This window comes from Ranitomeya variabilis, chromosome 1 (genome assembly GCF_051348905.1).
Source record: "Ranitomeya variabilis isolate aRanVar5 chromosome 1, aRanVar5.hap1, whole genome shotgun sequence".
Taxonomy (NCBI): domain Eukaryota; kingdom Metazoa; phylum Chordata; class Amphibia; order Anura; family Dendrobatidae; genus Ranitomeya; species Ranitomeya variabilis.
Genome location: NC_135232.1, coordinates 856,949,371 through 856,977,314, shown reverse-complemented (window position 1 = coordinate 856,977,314; position 27,944 = coordinate 856,949,371). Strand labels below are relative to the sequence as shown.

The 27,944-nt window shown below is 50.4% G+C and overlaps 1 protein-coding gene across 1 annotated transcript in view; it reads right to left on the bottom strand.

Annotated features, from left to right (window-relative positions):
* Positions 1 to 27,944, bottom strand: part of MMRN1 (multimerin 1) — a 169,076-nt gene that overhangs the window by 75,234 nt on the left and 65,898 nt on the right. The gene's annotated exons all lie outside the window — the stretch shown is intronic.

Below are 27,944 nucleotides of genomic sequence, written 5' to 3'. Positions count from 1 at the left end.
TGCTGTGTTCTTACATGTGCTCCCTTGTTTTCCATTTACCTGTTTGTCAATTTTAATGATAAATAAAGTTATTTTGTTATTTTGGATATATTAACTGCTTGTGGTGCTTTTGTTCTCTTCCTGGAAAAGATGGAGAGTATCTAACGTTTTAATGAGCCATTGAGTTTGATTGGAATTGGGGCGTATAAATTAGCTAGCGTAATTTTTGTGTTAGCTATTAGGCCTTTTACAAAGATATATCTGCCCTCCGAATCTGCCAAACTATCCCCGAATGTAAAGGGAAGACCCTTTCTAAGCACTATGCTTACTCCTTTAGAAGCAGAGGAGGAGCAACTATTGTACCAAGTGGGGAAAGAGGAGAATGACACATTCGGAACACTGACCACACTTTTTGAGCGGATAAGGAGACCGTGTAGGAAGCATAGTAGGAGGCAACATGGGCAGAGAAATGTTTAGAGCAAGGCATTGGTGCACAGTAGCAGCCAACTTAACCCCTTTCAGCCATTGGACGTACTATTCCGTCCATGTGGGGTGGGCCCTAATTCCCAAGGACGGAATAGTACGTCCAGCACGATCGGCCGCGCTCACGGGGGGAGCGCGGCCGATCGCGGCCGGGTGTCAGCTGCCTATCGCAGCTGACATCCGGCACTATGTGCCAAGAGTGGTCACGGACCACCCCCGGCACATTAACCCCCGGCACACCGCGATCAAACATGATCGCGGTGTGCCGGCGGTACAGGGAAGCATCGCGCAGGGAGGGGGCTCCCTGCGGGCTTCCCTGAGACCCCCGGAGCAACGCGATGTGATCGCGTTGCTGTGAGGGTCTCCTACCTCCTATCCCTGCAGGCCCCGGATCCAAAATGGCCGCGGGGCTGCATCCGGGTCCTGAAGGGATTACTTCCGGGTGCCTTGCAGGTGCTTGTAAGCCTGCACGGCTGTAAGTGAGATCGGTGATCTGACAGAGTGCTGTGCACACTGTCAGATCACCGATCTGTAATGTCCCCCCCTGGGACAAAGTAAAAAAGTAAAAAAAAAAATTCCCACATGTGTAAAAAAAAAAAGAAAAAAAAATTCCTAAATAAAGAAAAAATATATATATATTATTCCCATAAATACATTCCTTTATCTAAATAAAAAAAATAATCAAACAATAAAAGTACACATATTTAGTATCGCCGTGTCCGTAACGACCCCACCTATAAAACTATATCACTAGTTAACCCCTTCAGTGAACACCGTAAAAAAAACCAAAACGAGGCTAAAAACAACGCTTTATTCTCATACCGCCAAACAAAAAGTAGAATAACACGCGATCAAAAAGACAGATATAAATAACCATGATACCACTGCAAGCGTCATCTTGTTCCGCAAAAAACGAGCCGCAATAAAGCATCATCAGTGAAAAAAATAAAAAAATAAAAAAGTTATAGTCCTCAGAATAAAGCGAGGCCAAAATAATTATTTTTTCTATAAAATAGTTTTTATCGTATAAAAGCGCCAAAACATTAAAAAAATTATAGAAATGAGGTATCGCTGTAATCGTACTGACCCGAAGAATAAAACTGCTTTATCAATTTTACCAAATGCGGAATGGTATAAACGCCTCCCCCAAAAGAAATTCATGAATAGCTGGTTTTTGTCATTCTGCCTCACAAAAATCGGAATAAAAAGTGATAAAAAAATCTCCCGTGCCCGAGCATGTTACCAATAAAAACGTCAACTCGTTCTGCAAAAACAAGATCTCACATGACTCTGTGGACTAAAATATGGAAAAATTATAGCTCTCAAAATGTGGTAACTAGTGTTGAGCATTCCGATACCGCAAGTATCGGGTATCGGACGATACTTGCGGGTATCGGAATTCCGATACCGAGATCCGATACTTTTGTGGTATCGGGTATCGGTATCGAAACAACATTAATGTGTAAAATAAAGAATTAAAATAAAAAATATTGCTATACTCACCTCTCCGACGCAGTCTGGACCTCACCGAGGGAGCCGGCAGCGTTCTGTGTTTAAAATGCGTGCTTTTACTTCCTTCCGTGACGTCACGGCTTGTGATTGGTCGCGTGCCGCCCATGTGGCCGCGACGCGACCAATCACAGCAAGCCGTGACGTAATTTTCAGGTCCTGGATGCCTAATTCTAGGCATTCAGGATTTTAAAATTGCATTCCGGCTTGTGATTGGTCGCGTCGCGGTCACATGGGCGACGCGACCAATCACAAGCCGTGACGTCACAGGAGGCAGGAAACGTGCGCATTTTAAAATTACATCACGGCTTGTGATTGGTTGCGTGCCGCCCATGTGACCGCGACGCGACCAATCACAGCAAGCCGTGACGTAATTTCAGGTCCTGAATGCCTATTTCTGCAATCACAAGCCGTGACGTCACGGAAGGAAGTAAAAGCGCGCATTTTAAGCACAGAACGCTGCCGGTTCCCTCGGTGAGGTCCAGGCTGCGTCGGAGAGGTGAGTATAGCAATATTTTTTATTTTAATTCTTTATTTTACACATTAATATGGATCCCAGGGCCTGAAGGAGAGTTTCATGTCCTTCAGACCCTGGGAACCATCAGGAATACCGTCCGATACTTGAGTCTAATTGACTTGTATTGGTATCGGGTATCGGTATCGGATTAGATCCGATACTTTGCCGGTATCGGCCGATACTTTCCGATACTGATACTTTCAAGTATCGGACGGTATCGCTCAACACTAGTGGTAACGCAAAAAAAAAATTTTGCAATAAAAAGCTTCTTTCAGTGTGTGACAGCTGCCAATCATAAAAATCCGCTAAAAAACCCGCTATAAAAGTAAATCAAACCCCCGTTCATCACCCCCTTAGTTAGGGAACAATAAAAAATTTTTAAAAATGTATTTATTTCCATTTTACCATTAGGGTTAGGGCTAGGGTTAGGGCTAGAGCTAGGGTTATGGCTAGGGTTAGGGCTAGGGTTAGGGCTAGGGTTAGGGTTAGGGTTAGGGCTAGGGTTGGGGCTAGGGTTAGGGTTGGGGCTAGGGTTGGGGCTAGGGTTAGGTTGGGGCTAGGGTTAGGGTTGGGGCTAGGGCTAGGGTTAGGGTTAAGGCTATAGTTAGGGTTGGGGCTAAAGTTAGGGTTATGGTTGGGGCTAAAGTTAGGGTTAGGGTTTGGATTACATCTACGGTTGGGAATAGGGTTGGGATTAGGGTTAGGGGTGTGTCTGTGTTAGAGGTGTGGTTAGGGTTACCGTTGGGATTAGGGTTAGGGGTGTGTTTGGATTAGGGTTTCAGTTATAATTGGGGGGTTTCCACTGTTTAGGCACATCAGGGGCTCTCCAAACGCGACATGGCGTCCGATCTCAATTTCAGCCAATTCTGCGTTGAAAAAGTAAAACAGTGCTCCTTCCCTTCCGAGCTCTCCCTTGCGCCCAAACAGGGGTTTACCCCAACATATGGGGTATCAGCATACTTGGAACACATTGGAGAACAATATTTGGGGTCCAATTTCTCCTGTTACCCTTGGGAAAATACAAAACTGGGGGCTAAAAAATAATTTTTGTGTAAAAAAAGTTTTTTTTATTTGCATGGCTCTGCGTTATAAACTGTAGTGAAACAATTGGAAGTTCAAAGCTCTCACAACACATCTAGATGAGTTCCTTAGGGGGTCTACTTTCCAAAATGGTGTCACTTGTGGGGGGTTTCTACTGTTTAGGTACATTAGGGCCTCTGCAAACGCAATGTGACGCCTGCAGACCATTCCATCTAAGTCTGCATTCAAAATGGCGCTCCTTCCCTTCCGAGCCCTCCCATGTTCCCAAACGGTGGTTCCCCTCCACATATGGGGTATCAGCGTACTCAAGACAAATTGGACAACAACTTTTGGGGTCCAATTTCTCCTGTTACCCTTGGGAAAATACAAAACTGGGGGCTAAAAAATAATTTTGGGGGGAAATTTTTTATTTTTATTTTCACGGCTATGCGTTATAAACTGTAGTGAAACACTTGAGGGTTCAAAACTCTCACAACACATCTAGATGAGTTGCTTAGGGGGTCTACTTTCCAAAATGGTGTCACTTGTGTTTTTTTTTTACTGTTTAGGTACATTAGGGCTCTGCAAACGCAATGTGACGCCTGCAGACCATTCCATCTAAGTCTGCATTCAAAATGGCGCTCCTTCCCTTCAGAGCCCTCCCATGCGCCCAAACGGTGGTTCCCCTCCACATATGGGGTATCATCGTACTCAAGACAAATTGGAAAACAACTTTTGGGGTCCAATTTCTCCTGTTACCCTTGGGAAAATACAAAACTGGGGGCTAAAAAATAATTTTGGGGGGAAATTTTTTATTTTTATTTTCACGGCTATGCGTTATAAACTGTAGTGAAACACTTGAGGGTTCAAAACTCTCACAACACATCTAGATGAGTTGCTTAGGGGGTCTACTTTCCAAAATGGTGTCACTTGTGTTTTTTTTTTTACTGTTTAGGTACATTAGGGCTCTGCAAACGCAATGTGACGCCTGCAGACCATTCCATCTAAGTCTGCATTCAAAATGGCGCTCCTTCCCTTCAGAGCCCTCCCATGCGCCCAAACGGTGGTTCCCCTCCACATATGGGGTATCATCGTACTCAAGACAAATTGGAAAACAACTTTTGGGGTCCAATTTCTCCTGTTACCCTTGGGAAAATACAAAACTGGGGGCTAAAAAATAATTTTGGGGGGAACATTTTTTTATTTTATTTTCACGGCTATGCGTTATAAACTGTAGTGAAACACTTGAGGGTTCAAAACTCTCACAACACATCTAGATGAGTTGCTTAGGGGGTCTACTTTCCAAAATGGTGTCACTTGTGTTTTTTTTTTACTGTTTAGGTACATTAGGGCTCTGCAAACGCAATGTGACGCCTGCAGACCATTACATCTAAGTCTGCATTCAAAATGGCGCTCCATCCCTTCCGAGCCCTCCCATGCGCCCAAACAGTGGTTCCCCCCCACATATAGGGTATCAGCGTGCTCAGGATAAATTGCACAACAACTTTTGGGGTCCAATTTCTCCTGTTACCCTCGGGAAAATACAAAACTGGGGGCTAAAAAATAATTTTTGTGGGAAAAAAATGTTTGTTTTATTTTTACGGCTCTGCATTATAAACTTCTGTGAAGCACTTGGTGAGTCAAAGTGCTCACCACTCCTCTAGATAAGCTCCTTAGGGGATCTACTTTCCAAAATGGTGTCACTTGTGGGGGAGTTTCAATGTTTAGGCACATCAGTGGCTCTCCAAACGCAACATGGCGTCCCATCTCAATTCCTGTCAATTTTGCAGTGAAAAGTCAAACGGCGCTCCTTTCCTTCCGAGCTCTCCCATGCGCCCAAACAGTGGTTTACCCCCACATATGGGGTATCAGTGTACTCAGGACAAATTGTACAACAACTTTTGCAGTCCAATTTCTTCTCTTACCCTTGGGAAAATAAAAAATTGGGGGCGAAAAGATCATTTTTGTGAAAAAATATGATTTTTTTATTTTTACGGTTCTGCATTATAAACTTCTGTGAAGCACTTGGTGAGTCAAAGTGCTCACCACTCCTCTAGATAAGCTCCTTAGGGGGTCTACTTTCCAAAATGGTGTCTCTTGTGGGGGGTTTCAATGTTTAGGCATATCAGGGGCTCTCCAAACGCAACATGGCGTCCCATCTCAATTCCAGTCAATTTTGCATTGAAAAGTCAAATGGCGCTCCTTCGCTTCCGAGCTCTGTCATGTGCCCAAACAGTGGTTTACCCCCACATATGGGGTATCGGCGTACTTAGGACAAATTGTACAACATCTTTTGGGGTCCATTTTCTCCTGTTACCCTTGGTAAAATAAAACAAATTGGAGCTGAAGTAAATTTTGTGTGAAAAAAAAGTTAAATGCTCATTTTTATTTAAACATTCCAAAAATTCCTGTGAAACACCTTAAGGGTTAATAAACTTCTTGAATGTGGTTTTGAGCACCTTGAGGGGTGCAGTTTTTAGAATGGTGTCACACTTGGGTATTTTCTATCATATAGACCCCTCAAAATGACTTCAAATGAGATGTGGTCCCTAAAAAAAATGGTGTTGTGAAAATGAGAAATTGCTGGTCAAATTTTAACCCTTATAACTCCCTAACAAAAAAAAATGTTGGTTCCACAATTGTGCTGATGTAAAGTAGACATGTGGGAAATGTTACTTATTAAGTATTTTGTGTGACATATCACTGTGATTTAATTGCATAAAAATTCAAAGTTGGAAAGTTGCAACATTTTCAAAATTTTCGTTTTTTTCACAAATAAATGCAGGTAATATCAAAGAAATTTTACCACTATCATGAAGTACAATATGTCACGAGAAAACAGTGTCAGAATCAACGGGATCCGTTGAAGTGTTCCAGAGTTATAACCTCATAAAGGGACAGTGGTCAGAATTGTAAAAATTGGCCCGGTCCATAACGTGCAAACCACCCTTGGGGGTGAAGGGGTTAAAGGCTATGGTCGGGCCTCTGCACTTTTGCCTTCTGCTCCCTACTTTGCTGTGCAGCTGGAGCAGCATGACACCACCTCTTCCTCCGAATGGCCCAAGTCACTTGGATGGTCTTCACTCCATGTGGGGTCTAGGACTTGCTCATCCGCCAGTGCATCATCACACCTCTCCAGTCTATACATAACTGCTGCCCTAATAATCCACTCTGTACTAGCTACTCTTCCGCTTCTCCCCTCTGCAAATCACTTAATTGTCTCCCAATTCTATAATGTATCCACTTCAAATTAGTAATGTTGACCTACAAAGCCATCCATAATTTGTCTCCCCAATATACATGCACAAACTAATCTCCCGATGTCTCCCACCATGTAATCTCTGGTGCTTGCAAGACCTCTTCCTCTCTTCCACAATCAGATGTTCCTCATCCAAACACCTGCAAGAGTTCTCCCGATTACCCCATCCTATAGAATTTTGTGGTCCAACACACCCGAATATCCTCTATATTCAGAACTTTTAAGTGGAACTTGAAAATCCATGTTCTCAGAACAGCTTACAGCTTGCAATGACCCCGCTGCCACCTCACAAACACTAGAGCAGCTGCAACCCCCAAACCTATTGTCTCCTTCATCATTATCCTGTAGCATGTAAGGCCGCAGGGCTAGGGTCCTCTCCTCTCTGTATCTGTCTGTCACTATTTGTTGTAATTTCTATATGGGTTTTGTATGTAACCCCTCCTCATGCACAGCATCATGAAATCAATGGTGCTCCAAAAGTAAATAATAATAATCCCCCGTATGATGTTCCACCCAGTCTTCACCCCTTTTCTCCTTATTGGTGTACACACAATCTCTTACAATGGTTGGCCAGGACCAGGTGAATGGCCCACAGAATCACAGCCAGCAAAGTCATGAAAAAGCAGAAGTGACTGCTGCATGACTTGGGGCTCAGACTGCTTGCCTGATTTGCAAGGGAGTAAGGTGGAAGACAGATGCCCATTGGCCGCAAGTGAGAAATCTGTGCTTTCAGCAGGGTACCGGGTGTGATACAAAGCAAAGAGGATGAAGGCACTTTCACATAACCAATCTAACACTACCACTACTTGTTCTGGCCTCACCATTTGTTCAGTGGTACTTGGGCCTATGAAATTACACAGAACGTTCAGTCACCTGCATGCACCAGAGGAAAGCGTTTCATTTGGGCATGTAGCATGTACAGAGAGACCACGCCCTCTCTCTCCCTGCAGCCACAACCACCAGCAGCCACAACCACCAGCAACACGGCCACATCTCCTATTTGATGCTCTCCTCATTGTTTTCAACCCAAAAAATTGCAAAGTATTACACAGCCTGTATTTAAAGAGAGAGTGGCCAGCCAATTATTACTCTGTCTGTTTTCAGAATACCCCCTATAAAAATCAATAAAAAAACTAAAACACAAAAACAGTGTGGGATACCTCCTCCTCCTACACCTCTTCCACATACACCGCCACCTCCACCTCCTCCTCAACCTCCTTTTTTACTTGGACCGCCGCCTCTTGGTTCAAGAGCATAATTTTTAATTTTCATTTATTCTTTTTTATTTTAAAGCATTTCCCTGTCCGCATTTGTTTACAGGACAATAGTCCTGCTCTTACCCCAATGTAGCTTCCTTTCGCAGCCCCCAAGCTCTTACTATGGCCATTTTAGAGCCATTTTAAAGCATCAAAGTTCATGTCCCCACTGGCTTCTATTCGTATCGGGTTCAGGGTCAAGTTTGGATCTGATTTGAACTTATAACTCTAATTTGGCCTGTATCCCAAACCAAAACATGCACGGACCTATTTATCTCTAATCAAGTTGCTTTTTTATGGTATCAATAATGATTCATCAGTATCCAATATTAGTCAAGCTGCTTTCTTATGGTATCACATTTATAAAAACATCAGCAATGTTTAGACCCCTAGTATGTGTCTGGATCTTTGTCAGCTTGATGCTGCCTCAACACCACTATTGTTATCCTGTTTCCACTAATTTCACTACAGAGCTGTGCATGACTACAAAGTACCTGGAGTAGAGCAGAGATTACTAATATTTTTCAGCTTTCATCTCTACTCTGGCGCTTGTAATTGCTTGACTGTGAGATCATTGGATAGAGTAGACTGTCTGTCATTACTTGTCTCACACAGAAGAAAGCCCCTTCTTTTTTTTCCCTGGTATGTTGCTGTTTGCTTATAATTAGTGTTGAGCATTCCGATACCGCAAGTATCGGGTATCGGCCGATACTTGCGGTATCGGAATTCCGATACCGGGATTCCGATACTTGGCGCGTATCGGATACCGGAATCGGAAGTTCCATGATTCAAAATTCAGAAATTCAGCCAATGAGAAAGATTCCAAGTGTGGGCACATCCTGTTTAGCATGGAGGGCATGAAACTACTGGCAAGGCTGTGATTGGCTGCTTAAATGATGTCATGATGCAGTTTAAAAGTCGCTGGCGCCATTTTGCGATCACTCTGCTGTGAATTCAGTTAGTGACAGGACGCTGTTTGCTGACTGAGGGACAGTTTAGAGATAGCGATTTGCTTCTTTGTGCTTTCCAAAGGCTAATTTAGCAACCGCTGTGTTCACCTACTAATCACCTTCCTTTTGCCTTGTAGCGCTGTTTTCACAGCGATCTGCAAGGTCTCTCTGTGTGTGTGTGAGTGCAGCCCACTCTCTAGTCTGAGTGCAGCCACATAGGCCATCCATAGCTGGTTGTATTCAGTTCAGGGAGGGTGGTTCATTGCCTCATACTGTCCTTTTTTTTTTTTTTTTTGAAGTAGTGCAGGCTGCTGCACATTTTTTCCAAAAATTCCTATTAGTGTCTTTCCACCCGTCTCCAGCTAATTTGTGGAAAAACACTACATAGGATAAAGTAGAGGAGGGTTTTTGGGCCTTGCAGCGCCGTTTACGGCTGTCTGCACGGTCTCCGTGTGACTGCAGCTCGCCCTGTAGTCTGTGAGCAGCCGTAGCTTGGTTGTCTCCAGCTCAGGGTTGTTCACTGCGTCATACCGCCAAATCAATTTTCATTTTGTTTTCAAGTAGTGTAGTCTGCTGCTAATTAATTTAAAAAAATCCTATTAGTGTCTTTCCACCCGTCTCCAGCTAATTTGTGGAAAAACACTACATAGGATAAAGTAGAGGAGGGTTTTTGGGCCTTGCAGCGCCGTTTACGGCTGTCTGCACGGTCTCCGTGTGACTGCAGCTCGCCCTGTAGTCTGTGAGCAGCCGTAGCTTGGTTGTCTCCAGCTCAGGGTTGTTCACTGCGTCATACCGCCAAATCAATTTTCATTTTGTTTTCAAGTAGTGTAGTCTGCTGCTAATTAATTTAAAAAAATCCTATTAGTGTCTTTCCACCCGTCTCCAGCTAATTTGTGGAAAAACACTACATAGGATAAAGTAGAGGAGGGTTTTTGGGCCTTGCAGCACCGTTTACGGCTGTCTGCACGGTCTCCGTGTGACTGCAGCTCGCCCTGTAGCCTGTGAGCAGCCGTAGCTTGGTTGTCTCCAGCTCAGGGTTGTTCACTGCGTCATACCGCCAAATCAATTTTCATTTTGTTTTCAAGTAGTGTAGTCTGCTGCTAATTAATTTAAAAAAATCCTATTAGTGTCTTTCCACCCGTCTCCAGCTAATTTGTGGAAAAACACTACATAGGATAAAGTAGAGGAGGGTTTTTGGGCCTTGCAGCGCCGTTTACGGCTGTCTGCACGGTCTCCGTGTGACTGCAGCTCTATCCGTTGTCAGTTCAGCCCCAAAAAAATAAATAAATAATAAAGTTCACCAAACACACCAGTTACACCACTTTACATTTGTGTAGGCCACATTAGCTCATATTCAAGTCTAGTCCACACTTTAGAAAATTAGTGTGTCTTATACCTGTTAGGAGGAGTTGCTCAGGAATAAGCACACAAAGCCGTTAGTACTTTTCTGCTTATCTTTATCAGTCAACCAAGATGAAGAAGGCAGTGAGTAAGGCACGTGGGCGTGGGCGTGGGCGCGGAGCAGGGAGGGGACGTGGGGATTCTGTGCCTGCTGCGGGCACCGGTGAGTCATCAGCACCCACTTTCACAAGGGAACAGTCGTTCATGCGCAGCTTTGTCGCCGAGCGCCGTACACCGCTGCTGCGTCAAGACCAAATTGAAGCCGTTGTGGGATGGATGGCAGCTAATGCATCAACTTCCATTAGTGCCACATCCTCTCAGACACAGAGCACTGGAGAGCAGCCATCTGTCTCTTCACCACCTGCAAAATTGCCCAGGCAGACAGAGATCCCAGGACAGGAGCAGTCTCTACTTCTGTTCTCTGAATCATCTCTTGGCTTGGAAACAGGGGGCCAGCCAAGCAGCATTGGAGAAATGGAAGAAGAGGCAGGGTGCAGTGATGCCCAACCGCTTTTTCTGTCTTCCTCTGAAGAGGCGGGTGGGCCAGTGGCTCCGGTCACCACCTCGCAGGCCGCATCAGCTGATGATGACACTCAGGTGCCACTTACTGGTGCGTGCTCTGCTGCTGAGACTACCCAGGAGGAGCAGTTGGGGGCAGAGGGTAGTGTAGATGATGAGGTCCTTGACCCATCTTGGCGTCAGGGACAGGAAGGTGGTGGGAGCAGCTCTGAGGAAGAGATTCCCCGTACGGCCCAAAGAGGGAGAGGGAGGGGGAAGACTGCGGATCCTGCAGCCTCCGCTTTGGCACCCGTAAGGAGCATGTCTCTTCCAAAAGTCAAAAGGGGGGCTCCCAAGACTTGCAGTGCCTGGTCCTTTTTTGACACAGTTGCAGATGACATTTGCTATGTCAGATGCAAGGTGTGTCATCAAAAAATCAAAAGAGGTCAAAAAGTCGCCAACCTCAATACCTCCAACATGTGGAAACATGTGCGCAACAGGCACCCGGCGGAGTTAGACAAACACACTGAAGAGCTAGGCCAACCAACAGCGGCAGCTACCACCTCTTCAGCTCGTGTTGCCTCTTCCTCTAGCTCACACGCAGCTGGTTCGGCTTCCTCCCAGGATCGCCGTGGAAGAACCTCTGGCCCTGTTGTCCAGAGACCCGCTGTCATTCCACCCGCAGCACCACTTTCCCAGTCAACCACACACTCCCAGCCCAGTCTACAGCCATCGGTAGTACAGGCATGGGAGAAAAGGCGGCCTTTCTCGTCAAACCACCCACGAGCACAGGCTCTGACTGCAGGCATTGCCAAACTTCTGTCACTGGAAATGCTGTCATTCAGGCTGGTGGAGACTGACAGCTTCCGTGACTTGATGTCATTGGCAGTCCCACAGTACAGTGTGCCCAGCCGCTTTTACTTCAGCAGGCAAGCCGTCCCTGCCCTGCACAAGCATGTTGAGGGACACATAAAACACGCGCTACTGAACGCCGTCAGTAGCAAGGTCCACCTCACCACCGATGCGTGGACCAGTCAACATGGACAGGGGCGATACCTTTCCCTCACTGCCCATTGGGTTAATGTAGTTGAGCCGGGTACAGACCGTGCGAGTGGCGCAGGACGTGTCCTGCCCACTCCAAGGATTGCAGGAATCCATTCTGTACGCATTGACTCCTCCTCTTACACCAGTTCCTCAGAATCATCGCTGCAGGAGCCGTCACAGTCCACCTCCACATGGACCCGTGATGAACGTGTACCTGTTACGACCGACATGAGCACAGCCGTGGCCAAACGTCAACAGGCCGTCTTGAAATTAATTTTTTTGGGGAATCGTAGCCACACAGCGCAGGAGCTCTGGAATGCCATCAAGCAGGAGAGCGATGTGTGGTTTGAGCCAGCGAATCTCCAGCCAGGCATGGTAGTGTGTGATAATGGCCGAAATCTGGTGGCAGCCCTGGGCCTCGGCAACCTCACTCACATCCCATGTCTGGCACATGTGCTCAATTTGGTCGTGCAGAGTTTTTTGAGGGACTATCCGGATCTTGATGCACTGCTGCACAAGGTCCGCCTAGAGTGTGCTCACTTGCGGCGTTCCAGCACGGCAAAAGCGCGCATTGCGGCTCTGCAGCGCCGACACCGCCTGCCGGAACATCGCATCATATGTGACCTACCTACCAGGTGGAATTCCACGTTACATATGTTGGAGCGGTTGTGTGAGCAGCAGCAAGCTGTAATGGAGTACCAGCTGTATCAGGCGCAAAAAAGTCGCAGTCAGCGCCGTACAGACTTCACAACCACAGAGTGGGCCACTATGAAGGATGTCTGCCAGGTTTTGCGTCCCTTTGATTATTCCACGCGGATGGCGAGTGCAGATGATGCACTAGTCAGCATGACTGTCCCCCTTATCTGCCTGCTTGAAAAATCACTGCAAGCGCTAAGGGATGATGTTGTGGAAGAGGTGGAGGATGAGGATTCACCACTTCCATCATCTTCTGGACAGTCAGCGCCACGTGGTTCCTCACAAACGCGTAGGCAGGGGACAGTTTGTGAGGAGGATGAGGAGGAGTCAATGGAGGAGGAAGACATCCGTCCAGAGGAGGGAGTTCCCGAATTGTCCAGTACTCAGTGTGTACAGCGAGGGTGGGGTGATGACGAGCGGGCAGAGATCACGCCTCCAGCTGGGGACAGCGTTTCTTGGGCAGTTGGCAGTCTGCAGCACATGGTGGATTACATGCTGCAGTGCCTGAGAAACGACCGCCGCATCGACCACATTCTCAACATGTCTGATTATTGGGTGTTCACCCTCCTCGATCCTCGCTACCGGGACAACGTAGAAAGCCTCATCACACCGTTGAACCGGGAGCGAAAAATGCGGGAGTACCAAGACACACTGGTCAGTTCCATCATCTTCTCCATTCCAACTGAGAGAAGTGCTGCTACTGCATTCCAAAGCAGCTCAGTGCGTCCAGGCAGTGGTGGAGGCTCTGCACAAAGAGGGAGCAGAAGCAGTGCCTCTGCCCAAGGCAAGACCAGTATGGCCCAACTGTGGCACAGTTTTGTGTGCCCCCCACAAAAGTCTACACCATCACAGACGGCTCCAGTCAGCAGGAGGCAACGGTTCCGTCAGATGGTGACAGACTACATGTCTTGCCCTCTTGCTGTACTCCCAGACGGCTCTTCCCCTTTCAAGTTTTGGGTCTCAAAGCTGGATACATGGCCAGAGCTAAGCCAGTATGCATTGGAGGTGCTGTCTTGCCCTGCGGCCAGTGTATTATCGGAACGTGTCTTTAGTGCTGCAGGTGGTGTACTAACTGACCGTCGCATGCGACTATCCTCCGATAACGTTGACCGGCTTACTTTCCTGAAAATGAACAAGGCCTGGATCTCGCAGGAATTTGCCACTCCTCCTCCTGATTAAATAATTAGGTCACTGTATACGTTATCCAGGTCTCCTGTTGTGTTCATCTTTCTACCACCTGAACTTAAATTCCTGGGCTCCAACACCGCCAGTTGAGGCTCAGACGTGCCGTCTGCACAGTCAAAACATACGACCCAGTGTTATTGGGTTTCAGTAACGTCAGCTGATCCCCAGCTGTGTAGCCGGCAATGTGTCATGCGACCGCCACGCTGACACAACAACTGAAATGTAAGGGAATCTGTCCCCCCCCCCCCAAGGCGTTTGTTACTGAAAGAGCCACCTTGTGCAGCAGTAATGCTGCACAAGGAAAAAGGTAGCTATTTTGGTTTTGCTCCTTGCACACGCAAAACTTAACACTTATAAAATGTGTCCACTGATACCGTAAAACTGTCCCGGAGGTGGGACTTTCCTTCGTAATATGACGCAGCACAGCCGTCATTCCTACCCCCCCGGCGCCGCGCCCCGGCTCCTCAGCGTTGTTTGATTCCGTCCCGGAGCCTGCGCTGTTATGTTATCCCGTGGCCAGGCACACTTAGCGCTGCCCGTCTTCTGGCATCATTTGGTGTCAGGCTGGCTGCGCCTGTGCGGCCACGCTGGCCGAGAGCCCGCCTCGCAGTGTCTTCTGATTTAATCCCACTGGGGGCCTGGGATCTATGGACATGCGCAGTGCATATCTGAACCTCCACCTCTCACTCATCTCCCTATGGCTTCTTCAGACTGTTCCGTGTCAGCTGGTCCCTAATAGCATGCCACGGCCGTGACACCGCACAGTCTGGAAAAGAAGCCGTAGGGAGGGGAGTGAGAGGCGAGGATATGCACTGCGCATGGCCATGGATCCCAGGCCCCCAGTGGGATTACATCAGAAGACACTGCGAGGCGGGCTCTCGGCCAGCGCGGCCGCACAGGCGCAGCCAGCCTGACACCAAATGATGTCAGAAGATGGGCAGCGCTAAGTGTGCCTGGCCACGGGATAACATAACAGCGCAGGCTCCGGGACAGAATCAAACAACGCTGAGGAGCCGGGGCACGGCGGCGGGGGGGTAGTAATGATGGCTGTGCTGCGTCATATTACGAAGGAAAGTCCCACCTCCGGGACGGTTTCACGGCTTCAGGGGACACATTTTATAAGTGTTTAGTTCTGTGTTTGCAAGGAGCATGATGAAAAGAGCCACCTTTTCCTTTTGCATCTTTTGTGCTGCACAAGCTGGCTCTTTCAGCTACAAACGCCTTGGGGGGGGGGTTAAAGGTTCCCTTTCGACTTTCTCAGGCTTCGGCCTACATTGTGTTCCTCTGCTTTTCCACCTGCCCCTGGGCTCCAACACCGCTAGTTGCCGTCCAGAAGTGCTGTATGCACAGTCAACAGTCGCTCCTCTGTTATTGGGGTTCAGTAACGTCAGCTGTTCCCCTGCTGTGTGTGTGGCAATCCCTCCTACCTCCTCCAACCTCCTCCTCCTCCACCTGTCCCTGGGCTCCAACACCGCCAGTTGCCGTCCAGAAGTGCTGTACGCACAGTCAACAGTCCCTCCTCTGTTATTGGGGTTCAGTAACGTCAGCTGTTCCCCTGCTGTGTGTGTGGCAATCCCTCCTATCTCCTCCACCTCCTCCTCCACCTGTCCCTGGGCTCCAACACCGCTAGTTGTTGCCTGGTAGTGCTGTACGCACAGTCCCAACAGTCCCTCCTCTGTTATTGGGGTTCAGTAACGTCAGCTGTTCCCCTGCTGTGTGTGTGGCAATCCCTCCTACCTCCTCCAACCTCCTCCAACCTCCTCCTCCTCCACCTGTCCCTGGGCTCCAACACCGCCAGTTGCCGTCCAGAAGTGCTGTACGCACAGTCAACAGTCCCTCCTCTGTTATTGGGGTTCAGTAACGTCAGCTGTTCCCCTGCTGTGTGTGTGGCAATCCCTCCTACCTCCTCCAACCTCCTCCAACCTCCTCCTCCTCCACCTGTCCCTGGGCTCCAACACCGCCAGTTGCCGTCCAGAAGTGCTGTACGCACAGTCAACAGTCCCTCCTCTGTTATTGGGGTTCAGTAACGTCAGCTGTTCCCCTGCTGTGTGTGTGGCAATCCCTCCTACCTCCTCCAACCTCCTCCAACCTCCTCCTCCTCCACCTGTCCCTGGGCTCCAACACCGCCAGTTGCCGTCCAGAAGTGCTGTACGCACAGTCAACAGTCCCTCCTCTGTTATTGGGGTTCAGTAACGTCAGCTGTTCCCCTGCTGTGTGTGTGGCAATCCCTCCTACCTCCTCCAACCTCCTCCAACCTCCTCCTCCTCCACCTGTCCCTGGGCTCCAACACCGCCAGTTGCCGTCCAGAAGTGCTGTACGCACAGTCAACAGTCCCTCCTCTGTTATTGGGGTTCAGTAACGTCAGCTGTTCCCCTGCTGTGTGTGTGGCAATCCCTCCTACCTCCTCCAACCTCCTCCAACCTCCTCCTCCTCCACCTGTCCCTGGGCTCCAACACCGCCAGTTGCCGTCCAGAAGTGCTGTACGCACAGTCAACAGTCCCTCCTCTGTTATTGGGGTTCAGTAACGTCAGCTGTTCCCCTGCTGTGTGTGTGGCAATCCCTCCTACCTCCTCCAACCTCCTCCTCCTCCACCTGTCCCTGGGCTCCAACACCGCCAGTTGCCGTCCAGAAGTGCTGTACGCACAGTCAACAGTCCCTCCTCTGTTATTGGGGTTCAGTAACGTCAGCTGTTCCCCTGCTGTGTGTGTGGCAATCCCTCCTACCTCCTCCAACCTCCTCCAACCTCCTCCTCCTCCACCTGTCCCTGGGCTCCAACACCGCCAGTTGCCGTCCAGAAGTGCTGTACGCACAGTCAACAGTCCCTCCTCTGTTATTGGGGTTCAGTAACGTCAGCTGTTCCCCTGCTGTGTGTGTGGCAATCCCTCCTACCTCCTCCAACCTCCTCCAACCTCCTCCTCCTCCACCTGTCCCTGGGCTCCAACACCGCCAGTTGCCGTCCAGAAGTGCTGTACGCACAGTCAACAGTCCCTCCTCTGTTATTGGGGTTCAGTAACGTCAGCTGTTCCCCTGCTGTGTGTGTGGCAATCCCTCCTACCTCCTCCAACCTCCTCCAACCTCCTCCTCCTCCACCTGTCCCTGGGCTCCAACACCGCTAGTTGCCGTCCAGAAGTGCTGTACGCACAGAGCCAAACACCTCGCCAATGTGTTAGTGGGGTTCAGCACCGCCAGCTGTTCCCCTGCTGTGTATACGGCAACGTGTACTGCGACCGCCACGCAGACACAACAAGTTAAATGTAAGGGAACCTGACCCCCCCCCCCCCAGGCGTTTGTTACTGAAGGAGCCACCTTGTGCAGCAGTAATGATGCAAAGGGAAAAAGTGCCTCTTTTCGTGATGCTCCTTGCACATGCTGAACCTAACACTTATGAAATGTGTCCCCACACAGCGTTAAACCGTCCGGTAGGTGGAACTTTCCTTTGTCGTGTGACGCAGCACAGCCATCATTTTTACCCCCTTGGCGCCGTGCGCCCCCTCCTCAGCGTTGTTTGAATCTGTCCCGGAGCCTGCGCTGTTAGGTTAGCCCTTGGCCATGCACACATGTTGCGCTGCCCGTCTTCTGACCTCATTTGGTGTCAGGCTGGCTGCGCCTGTGCGGGTGCGCTGGCCGAGATCCCGCCTCGCAGTGTCGTCTAATGTAATCCCACCGCGGGCCTGTGATCCGTGCCCGTGCGCAGTGCATATCCTCTCCTCTCACTCCCCTCCCTACGGCTTCTTCAGACTGTGCGATGTCAGCTGGTCCCTAATAGCATGCCACGGCCGTGACACCGCACAGTCTGAAAAAGCCGTAGGGAGGGGAGTGAGAGGAGAGGATATGCACTGCGCACGGGCACGGATCACAGGCCCGCGGTGGGATTACATTAGACGACACTGCGAGGCGGGATCTCGGCCAGCGCACCCGCACAGGCGCAGCCAGCCTGACACCAAATGAGGTCAGAAGACGGGCAGCGCAACATGTGTGCATGGCCAAGGGCTAACCTAACAGCGCAGGCTCCGGGACAGATTCAAACAACGCTGAGGAGGCGGCGCACGGCGCCAAGGGGGTAAAAATGATGGCTGTGCTGCGTCACACGACAAAGGAAAGTTCCACCTACCGGACGGTTTAACGCTGTGAGGAGACACATTTCATAAATGTTAGGTTCCGCATGTACAAGGACCATAATTAAAAGAGCTAAGTTTACCTTTTCCAGCATTAGTGCTGTACACAATGGCTCTTTCAGCTACAAACGCCTGGGGGGGGGGGGGTTAAAGGTTTCCTTTCAACTTGCTCGAGTGCAGGCTTCGGCCTACACTCCGCTCCCCCTGCTCCTCCTGCTGACCCTGGGCTCTAACACCGCCAGTTTTTGCCCAGATGTGCTAGCTGCACAGAGAAAAACACCAGCCAATGTGTCAGTGGGGTTCAGCACCGCCAGCTGTTCCCCTGCTGTGTAGCCGGCAACGTGTCCTGCGACCGCCACGCAGACACAAGAACTGAAATTGAAGGGAACCTGTCCCCCCTCCCCCAGGCGTTTTTACGTTATCCAGCCACCTTGTACAGCGGTAATGCTGCATGTGTGCAAGGTGGCTCAGAAACGTATTCTCCTCGCACATGTGGAACTGAAAACACGTCTGAAATGTGTCCTCTGTGTGACCATTTAACCGTCCCGGTGGTGTGACTTTCCTTTGTAATGACACGCTGCAACCCCCTTGGTAGCGCTGCCCATCTTCTGGCATCATTGTTTGGCTGCCTGCGCCTCTGCGGCCGCCCTGACCCACACAACGCCCCTCGGTGTCTTATTTATTGGGACTGCGAGGGTGTGATTCATGGGCAGGATCAGTGCATCAGTTCGCCTGTCCCTCCTCTCCTTCCGCCTTCTTCGGACTGTGCGGCTTCATGGCCGTGGCATGCGATAAGGGATCAGATGACGCCGCACAGTCTGAAGCGGGTGTAAGGACCCGAGTGTGAGAGGCCAACATATGTGCTGCGCCAGGCCCTGAATCCCAGCCCCGCAGTGTTTTAACAATGTTAAGACACTGCGGGGCTGGGATTCATGGGCATCGCGAACCGCACCGGCCGACATTACATGATGCCAGAAGATGGGCAGCGCTAACGGCGCTAGGCCACGGGATAACACGACAGCGCAGACTCCTGTACAGCAAATAACAACGCTCGGGAGGCTGCACCCAGCACCAAGGTGGGATTCTTGACATCTGTGCTGCGTCTCATTACAAAGGGAACTCGCGCCTCCAACACAGTTTGACTGTATAAAGGGCTAAATGTTATACGTGTTTCATTCAGCGTGTGCAAGGAGAAAAATTAAAAGAGCAACCTTTGACTTGTGCAGCACTACTGCTGCATAAGCTGTGGCTCTTCTACTTTGTAACCCCTGAGGGGGGGTTAAAGGTGACTTTTGAAATCGGTTCAATTAGGCTTCGGCCTACACTCTGCTCCACCTGCAGAGCCCGGGCTCCAACAACGCTAGTTGCTGTCCGGAAGTGCTGGCTGCACAGAGCCAAACACCTCGCCAATGTGTCAGTGGGGTCCAGCACCGCCAGCTGTTCCCCTGCTGTGTAGCCGGCAACGTGTCCTGCAAAAGCCACGCAGACACAACAGACCCAAAGCTGCCGCCAGTGCAGGCTTCGGCCTACACTCCCCTCCCCCTGCTCCTCCTCCTCCTGCTCCTCCTCCTGCTGTCCCTGGGCTCTAACACACCGCCAGTTGGGGCCCAGATGTGCTAGCTGCACAGAGAAAAACACCAGCCAATGTGTCAGTGGGGTCCAGCACCGCCAGCTGTTCCCCTGCTGTGCAGCCGGCAACGTGTCCTGCAAAAGCCACGCAGACACAAGAACTGAAATTGAAGGGAACCTGTCCCCCCTCCCCCAGGCGTTTTTACGTTATCCAGCCACCTTGTACAGCGGTAATGCTGCATGTGTGCAAGGTGGCTCAGAAACGTATTCTCCTCGCACATGTGGAACTGAAAACACGTCTGAAATGTGTCCTCTGTGTGACCATTTAACCGTCCCGGTGGTGTGACTTTCCTTTGTAATGACACGCTGCAACCCCCTTGGTAGCGCTGCCCGTCTTCTGGCATCATTGTTTGGCTGCCTGCGCCTCTGCGGCCGCCCTGACCCACACAACGCCCCTCGGTGTCTTATTTATTGGGACTGCGAGGGTGTGATTCATGGGCAGGATCAGTGCATCAGTTCGCCTGTCCCTCCTCTCCTTCCGCCTTCTTCGGACTGTGCGGCTTCATGGCCGTGGCATGCGATAAGGGATCAGATGACGCCGCACAGTCTGAAGCGGGTGTAAGGACCCGAGTGTGAGAGGCCAACATATGTGCTGCGCCAGGCCCTGAATCCCAGCCCCGCAGTGTTTTAACAATGTTAAGACACTGCGGGGCTGGGATTCATGGGCATCGCGAACCGCACCGGCCGACATTACATGATGCCAGAAGATGGGCAGCGCTAACGGCGCTAGGCCAGGGGATAACACGACAGCGCAGACTCCTGTACAGCAAATAACAACGCTCGGGAGGCTGCACCCAGCACCAAGGTGGGATTCTTGACATCTGTGCTGCGTCTCATTACAAAGGGAACTCGCGCCTCCAACACAGTTTGACTGTATAAAGGGCTAAATGTTATACGTGTTTCATTCAGCGTGTGCAAGGAGAAAAATTAAAAGAGCAACCTTTGACTTGTGCAGCACTACTGCTGCATAAGCTGTGGCTCTTCTACTTTGTAACCCCTGAGGGGGGGTTAAAGGTGACTTTTGAAATCGGTTCAATTAGGCTTCGGCCTACACTCTGCTCCACCTGCAGAGCCCGGGCTCCAACAACGCTAGTTGCTGTCCGGAAGTGCTGGCTGCACAGAGCCAAACACCTCGCCAATGTGTCAGTGGGGTCCAGCACCGCCAGCTGTTCCCCTGCTGTGTAGCCGGCAACGTGTCCTGCAAAAGCCACGCAGACACAACAGACCCAAAGTTGCCGCCAGTGCAGGCTTCGGCCTACACTCCCCTCCCCCTGCTCCTCCTCCTCCTGCTCCTCCTCCTGCTGTCCCTGGGCTCTAACACACCGCCAGTTGGGGCCCAGATGTGCTAGCTGCACAGAGAAAAACACCAGCCAATGTGTCAGTGGGGTCCAGCACCGCCAGCTGTTCCCCTGCTGTGCAGCCGGCAACGTGTCCTGCAAAAGCCACGCAGACACAAGAACTGAAATTGAAGGGAACCTGTCCCCCCTCCCCCAGGCGTTTTTACGTTATCCAGCCACCTTGTACAGCGGTAATGCTGCATGTGTGCAAGGTGGCTCAGAAACGTATTCTCCTCGCACATGTGGAACTGAAAACACGTCTGAAATGTGTCCTCTGTGTGACCATTTAACCGTCCCGGTGGTGTGACTTTCCTTTGTAATGACACGCTGCAACCCCCTTGGTAGCGCTGCCCGTCTTCTGGCATCATTGTTTGGCTGCCTGCGCCTCTGCGGCCGCCCTGACCCACACAACGCCCCTCGGTGTCTTATTTATTGGGACTGCGAGGGTGTGATTCATGGGCAGGATCAGTGCATCAGTTCGCCTGTCCCTCCTCTCCTTCTGCCTTCTTCGGACTGTGCGGCTTCATGGCCGTGGCATGCGATAAGGGATCAGATGACGCCGCACAGTCTGAAGCGGGTGTAAGGACCCGAGTGTGAGAGGCCAACATATGTGCTGCGCCAGGCCCTGAATCCCAGCCCCGCAGTGTTTTAACAATGTTAAGACACTGCGGGGCTGGGATTCATGGGCATCGCGAACCGCACCGGCCGACATTACATGATGCCAGAAGATGGGCAGCGCTAACGGCGCTAGGCCAGGGGATAACACGACAGCGCAGACTCCTGTACAGCAAATAACAACGCTCGGGAGGCTGCACCCAGCACCAAGGTGGGATTCTTGACATCTGTGCTGCGTCTCATTACAAAGGGAACTCGCGCCTCCAACACAGTTTGACTGTATAAAGGGCTAAATGTTATACGTGTTTCATTCAGCGTGTGCAAGGAGAAAAATTAAAAGAGCAACCTTTGACTTGTGCAGCACTACTGCTGCATAAGCTGTGGCTCTTCTACTTTCTAACCCCTGAGGGGGGGTTAAAGGTGACTTTTGAAATCGGTTCAATTAGGCTTCGGCCTACACTCTGCTCCACCTGCAGAGCCCGGGCTCCAACAACGCTAGTTGCTGTCCGGAAGTGCTGGCTGCACAGAGCCAAACACCTCGCCAATGTGTCAGTGGGGTCCAGCACCGCCAGCTGTTCCCCTGCTGTGTAGCCGGCAACGTGTCCTGCAAAAGCCACGCAGACACAACAGACCCAAAGCTGCCGCCAGTGCAGGCTTCGGCCTACACTCCCCTCCCCCTGCTCCTCCTCCTCCTGCTCCTCCTCCTGCTGTCCCTGGGCTCTAACACACCGCCAGTTGGGGCCCAGATGTGCTAGCTGCACAGAGAAAAACACCAGCCAATGTGTCAGTGGGGTCCAGCACCGCCAGCTGTTCCCCTGCTGTGCAGCCGGCAACGTGTCCTGCAAAAGCCACGCAGACACAAGAACTGAAATTGAAGGGAACCTGTCCCCCCTCCCCCAGGCGTTTTTACGTTATCCAGCCACCTTGTACAGCGGTAATGCTGCATGTGTGCAAGGTGGCTCAGAAACGTATTCTCCTCGCACATGTGGAACTGAAAACACGTCTGAAATGTGTCCTCTGTGTGACCATTTAACCGTCCCGGTGGTGTGACTTTCCTTTGTAATGACACGCTGCAACCCCCTTGGTAGCGCTGCCCGTCTTCTGGCATCATTGTTTGGCTGCCTGCGCCTCTGCGGCCGCCCTGACCCACACAACGCCCCTCGGTGTCTTATTTATTGGGACTGCGAGGGTGTGATTCATGGGCAGGATCAGTGCATCAGTTCGCCTGTCCCTCCTCTCCTTCCGCCTTCTTCGGACTGTGCGGCTTCATGGCCGTGGCATGCGATAAGGGATCAGATGACGCCGCACAGTCTGAAGCGGGTGTAAGGACCCGAGTGTGAGAGGCCAACATATGTGCTGCGCCAGGCCCTGAATCCCAGCCCCGCAGTGTTTTAACAATGTTAAGACACTGCGGGGCTGGGATTCATGGGCATCGCGAACCGCACCGGCCGACATTACATGATGCCAGAAGATGGGCAGCGCTAACGGCGCTAGGCCAGGGGATAACACGACAGCGCAGACTCCTGTACAGCAAATAACAACGCTCGGGAGGCTGCACCCAGCACCAAGGTGGGATTCTTGACATCTGTGCTGCGTCTCATTACAAAGGGAACTCGCGCCTCCAACACAGTTTGACTGTATAAAGGGCTAAATGTTATACGTGTTTCATTCAGCGTGTGCAAGGAGAAAAATTAAAAGAGCAACCTTTGACTTGTGCAGCACTACTGCTGCATAAGCTGTGGCTCTTCTACTTTCTAACCCCTGAGGGGGGGTTAAAGGTGACTTTTGAAATCGGTTCAATTAGGCTTCGGCCTACACTCTGCTCCACCTGCAGAGCCCGGGCTCCAACAACGCTAGTTGCTGTCCGGAAGTGCTGGCTGCACAGAGCCAAACACCTCGCCAATGTGTCAGTGGGGTCCAGCACCGCCAGCTGTTCCCCTGCTGTGTAGCCGGCAACGTGTCCTGCAAAAGCCACGCAGACACAACAGACCCAAAGCTGCCGCCAGTGCAGGCTTCGGCCTACACTCCCCTCCCCCTGCTCCTCCTCCTCCTGCTCCTCCTCCTGCTGTCCCTGGGCTCTAACACACCGCCAGTTGGGGCCCAGATGTGCTAGCTGCACAGAGAAAAACACCAGCCAATGTGTCAGTGGGGTCCAGCACCGCCAGCTGTTCCCCTGCTGTGCAGCCGGCAACGTTTCCTGCAAAAGCCACGCAGACACAAGAACTGAAATTGAAGGGAACCTGTCCCCCCTCCCCCAGGCGTTTTTACGTTATCCAGCCACCTTGTACAGCGGTAATGCTGCATGTGTGCAAGGTGGCTCAGAAACGTATTCTCCTCGCACATGTGGAACTGAAAACACGTCTGAAATGTGTCCTCTGTGTGACCATTTAACCGTCCCGGTGGTGTGACTTTCCTTTGTAATGACACGCTGCAACCCCCTTGGTAGCGCTGCCCGTCTTCTGGCATCATTGTTTGGCTGCCTGCGCCTCTGCGGCCGCCCTGACCCACACAACGCCCCTCGGTGTCTTATTTATTGGGACTGCGAGGGTGTGATTCATGGGCAGGATCAGTGCATCAGTTCGCCTGTCCCTCCTCTCCTTCCGCCTTCTTCGGACTGTGCGGCTTCATGGCCGTGGCATGCGATAAGGGATCAGATGACGCCGCACAGTCTGAAGCGGGTGTAAGGACCCGAGTGTGAGAGGCCAACATATGTGCTGCGCCAGGCCCTGAATCCCAGCCCCGCAGTGTTTTAACAATGTTAAGACACTGCGGGGCTGGGATTCATGGGCATCGCGAACCGCACCGGCCGACATTACATGATGCCAGAAGATGGGCAGCGCTAACGGCGCTAGGCCAGGGGATAACACGACAGCGCAGACTCCTGTACAGCAAATAACAACGCTCGGGAGGCTGCACCCAGCACCAAGGTGGGATTCTTGACATCTGTGCTGCGTCTCATTACAAAGGGAACTCGCGCCTCCAACACAGTTTGACTGTATAAAGGGCTAAATGTTATACGTGTTTCATTCAGCGTGTGCAAGGAGAAAAATTAAAAGAGCAACCTTTGACTTGTGCAGCACTACTGCTGCATAAGCTGTGGCTCTTCTACTTTCTAACCCCTGAGGGGGGGTTAAAGGTGACCTTTGAAATCGGTTCAAGTAGGCTTCGGCCTACACTCTGCTCCCCCTGCAGAGCCCGGGCTCCAACACCGATCGTTGCTGTCCGGAAGTGCTGGCTGCACAGAGCCAAACACCTCGCCAATGTGTCAGTGGGGTCCAGCACCGCCAGCTGTTCCCCTGCTGTGTAGCCGGCAACGTGTCCTGCAAAAGCCACGCAGACACAACAGACCCAAAGCTGCCGCCAGTGCAGGCTTCGGCCTACACTCCCCTCCCCCTGCTCCTCCTCCTCCTGCTCCTCCTCCTGCTGACCCTGGGCTCTAACAAACCACCAGTTGGGGCCCAGATGTGCTAGCTGCACAGAGAAAAACACCTCGCCAATGTGTCAGTGGGGTCCAGCACCGCCAGCTGTTCCCCTGCTGTGCAGCCGGCATCGTGTCCTGCAAAAGCCACGCAGACACTTGCTCTTGTACCTTCTGCTCCCCATCCTGGTTCCAGTACCGTCAGCTGGTTCCGGGCAGAGCCTTTGGCTTAGGTGCCTCCCTTTGGTATCCGAGTTCCACCAACGTCAGGTGGTCCTTGGTAGTGCTTTCAGGCACGGGTACCTCCTGCTTAGTAACCGGGTTCCAGTAACGTCAGCTGGTCCTCGGTAGTTCCATTGGCTCTTGGACCTTCGGCTACCCATCCGGGTTCCAGCACCGTCAGCTGGTTCTCGGCAGTGTCTTTTGCTCTTGTACCTTCTGCTCCCCATCCTGGTTCCAGTACCGTCAGCTGGTTCCGGGCAGAGCCTTTGGCTTAGGTGCCTCCCTCTGGGTATCCGAGTTCCACCAACGTCAGGTGGTCCTTGGTAGTGCTTTCAGCACAGGTACCTCCTGCTTAGTAACCGGGTTCCAGTAACGTCAGCTGGTCCTCGGTAGTTCCATTGGCTCTTGGACCTTCGGGTAGCCATCCGAGTTCCAGTTCCATCAGCTGGTTCTCGGCATTTTCTCAGCCTTCTTGTACCTTCTGCTACATTTCCAAGTTCAAGAGACTAAACACAATGACCCAGAAGACCACCCCTAAGATGACGACGACACCAGAGACGACAACCACCGTGATGACGACGACCCTGGAGACGATGACCCCGAAGACCACCCCGATGACGACGACCCCGGAGACGACGACCCTGAAGACCACCCCGATGACGACGACCCCGGAGACGACGACCCTGGAGACGACGACGACCTGGAAGACCGAGAAGCAGAAGAACAAGAGGCTGCAGAACAAAGAGCAGAAGGACATTAAGCATAACACAAAATATCAGAGCAAAAAATATTATGTAAATTATAAGCAGAAGAAGACTAAGCAGTGTATGGGGGTGAGTCCGTTCCTCCTCGTGGTGCCCCTGGATAAAGCCTGATGCTGCAGGCCAAACTGAACGCGGACAAATGTAACTGTTTTGTGACAGGCAGAACGGAAGGTGTAATCTTCAAACTTTTATAGATAACAACTACGGGAATGCCTGTCACAAATAAGAATATGATGAAGAAGTTGAATATGATGAAGATAATAGTAAAATAAAAAGAATATGAACAATGTAACCCAAAAAATAATAGGTAGAAGATGAAGAAGAAGATGAATAAGGTGAAGAAGTTGATGTCAAAGAAGCTGATGATGAGGATAATTAAGAAGAAAGCGTGGGAGAAGTAAAAAAGAAGGTGAAGGGCGTGGAAGTAGTGAAACATCAATATCTGACATAAAAAAAAAAAAAAAAACATAGTCAAATTCTTTCTAACGCCGAACTTCATAAAAAAAAATAAAAAATCCTGCTATTCTATTACATTGGGCTAAACCTCTGTCCCTTTAATATCTCCGCCACGTCCCCCAATACATCCTACAATATTCTTAGTTGTTTTCCTTCATGTAGAATGAACCTACAAGTGTATAAAGGGTTTATTTTAATTCCGATATTTTCGTCCCATTGACTTGCATTGGGATCGGGTATCGGTATCGGATTGGATTCCGATACTGTGACGGTATCGGCCGATACTTTCCGATACCGATACTTTCCGATATCGGAAAGTATCGCTCAACACTACTTATAATTGATCACTGTCATACAGTGGAAAAAGCACACAACCTCAGAGAAAAATGTCTAGTGACACTCCCTTGGCAATATCAGAAATTATAACCTAAACTTTACAAACTAACATCTCCACAATAGAGAGGAGAAATTAAAAAATAAAAGATACAATTCCCTCAGCTATACAGCCATTATTGTATGGAGTGACCAGTTTAACGTGTTAAGTCGATGAAAGGTTATCTATAAGTTGACGGACCTCAAAAAATATCTATTCTTGGACACATTTATTTCCATTTTTTGATAACTTATTAATTATCTAGAAAGAAACATCTACTACATTCAGAATTGGCAATATAACTGTTATAGCTTTTATGGACAGATAAAAAGTTAAATACTACTTAAAGGGAACCTGTCACCCCGTTTTTTCAAGATGAGATAAAAATAGCGTTAAATAGGGGCAGAGCTGTGCTTTACATTAGTGTATTTTTTGTGCCTTTATTCCCCACCTATGCTGCCGAAATACCTTTGTAAAGTCCCCGTTTTGGGCTGTCACTCACGCTGGTTTGGTCATATGGGCGTGGTGACATCGCTGTTTCTCCCCCAGATCTTGCTCATCTTTCTGTTGGTGGTGTAGTGGTGTACGCATGCCCAACAGGTAAATCCACTGCGCAGCTGAAGGAAAAGAGCGCGATCTGCGCTATTCAGCGGTGTATCGGTGGGCGCGGCCATCTTCCTGAGGCCGCGCGTGCGCAGATGGTAGTGCTCTGCTGCCCGGGGCTTCAGGAAAATGGCCGCCGCGATCTCCATCTGCGCACGTGCGGCATCCCACAGCCATTTTCCTGAAGCCCCAGGAAGCTGAGCACTACCATCTGCGCACGCGCTGCGCCCACCGATAAACTGCTGAATAGCGCAGATCGCGCTCTTTTCCTTCAGCTGCGCAGTGGTTTCGCCTGTTGGGCAGGCGCACACCACTATGCCACCAACAGAAAGATGAGCAAGATCTGGGGGAGAAACAGCGATGTCACCACACCCATGTGACCAGACCAGCGTGAGTGACAGCCCAAAACGGCGACTTTACAAAGGTATTTCGGCAGCATAGGTGGGGAATAAAGGCACAAAAAATACACTAATGTAAAGCACAGCTCTGCCCCTATTTAATGCTATTTTTATCTCATCTTGAAAAAACGGGGTGACAGGTTCCCTTTAAATATTACTTCTGCTCTTAAGGTAATATGAAAAGACCCAGGGTGAATTTTATTATTTTTATAAATTG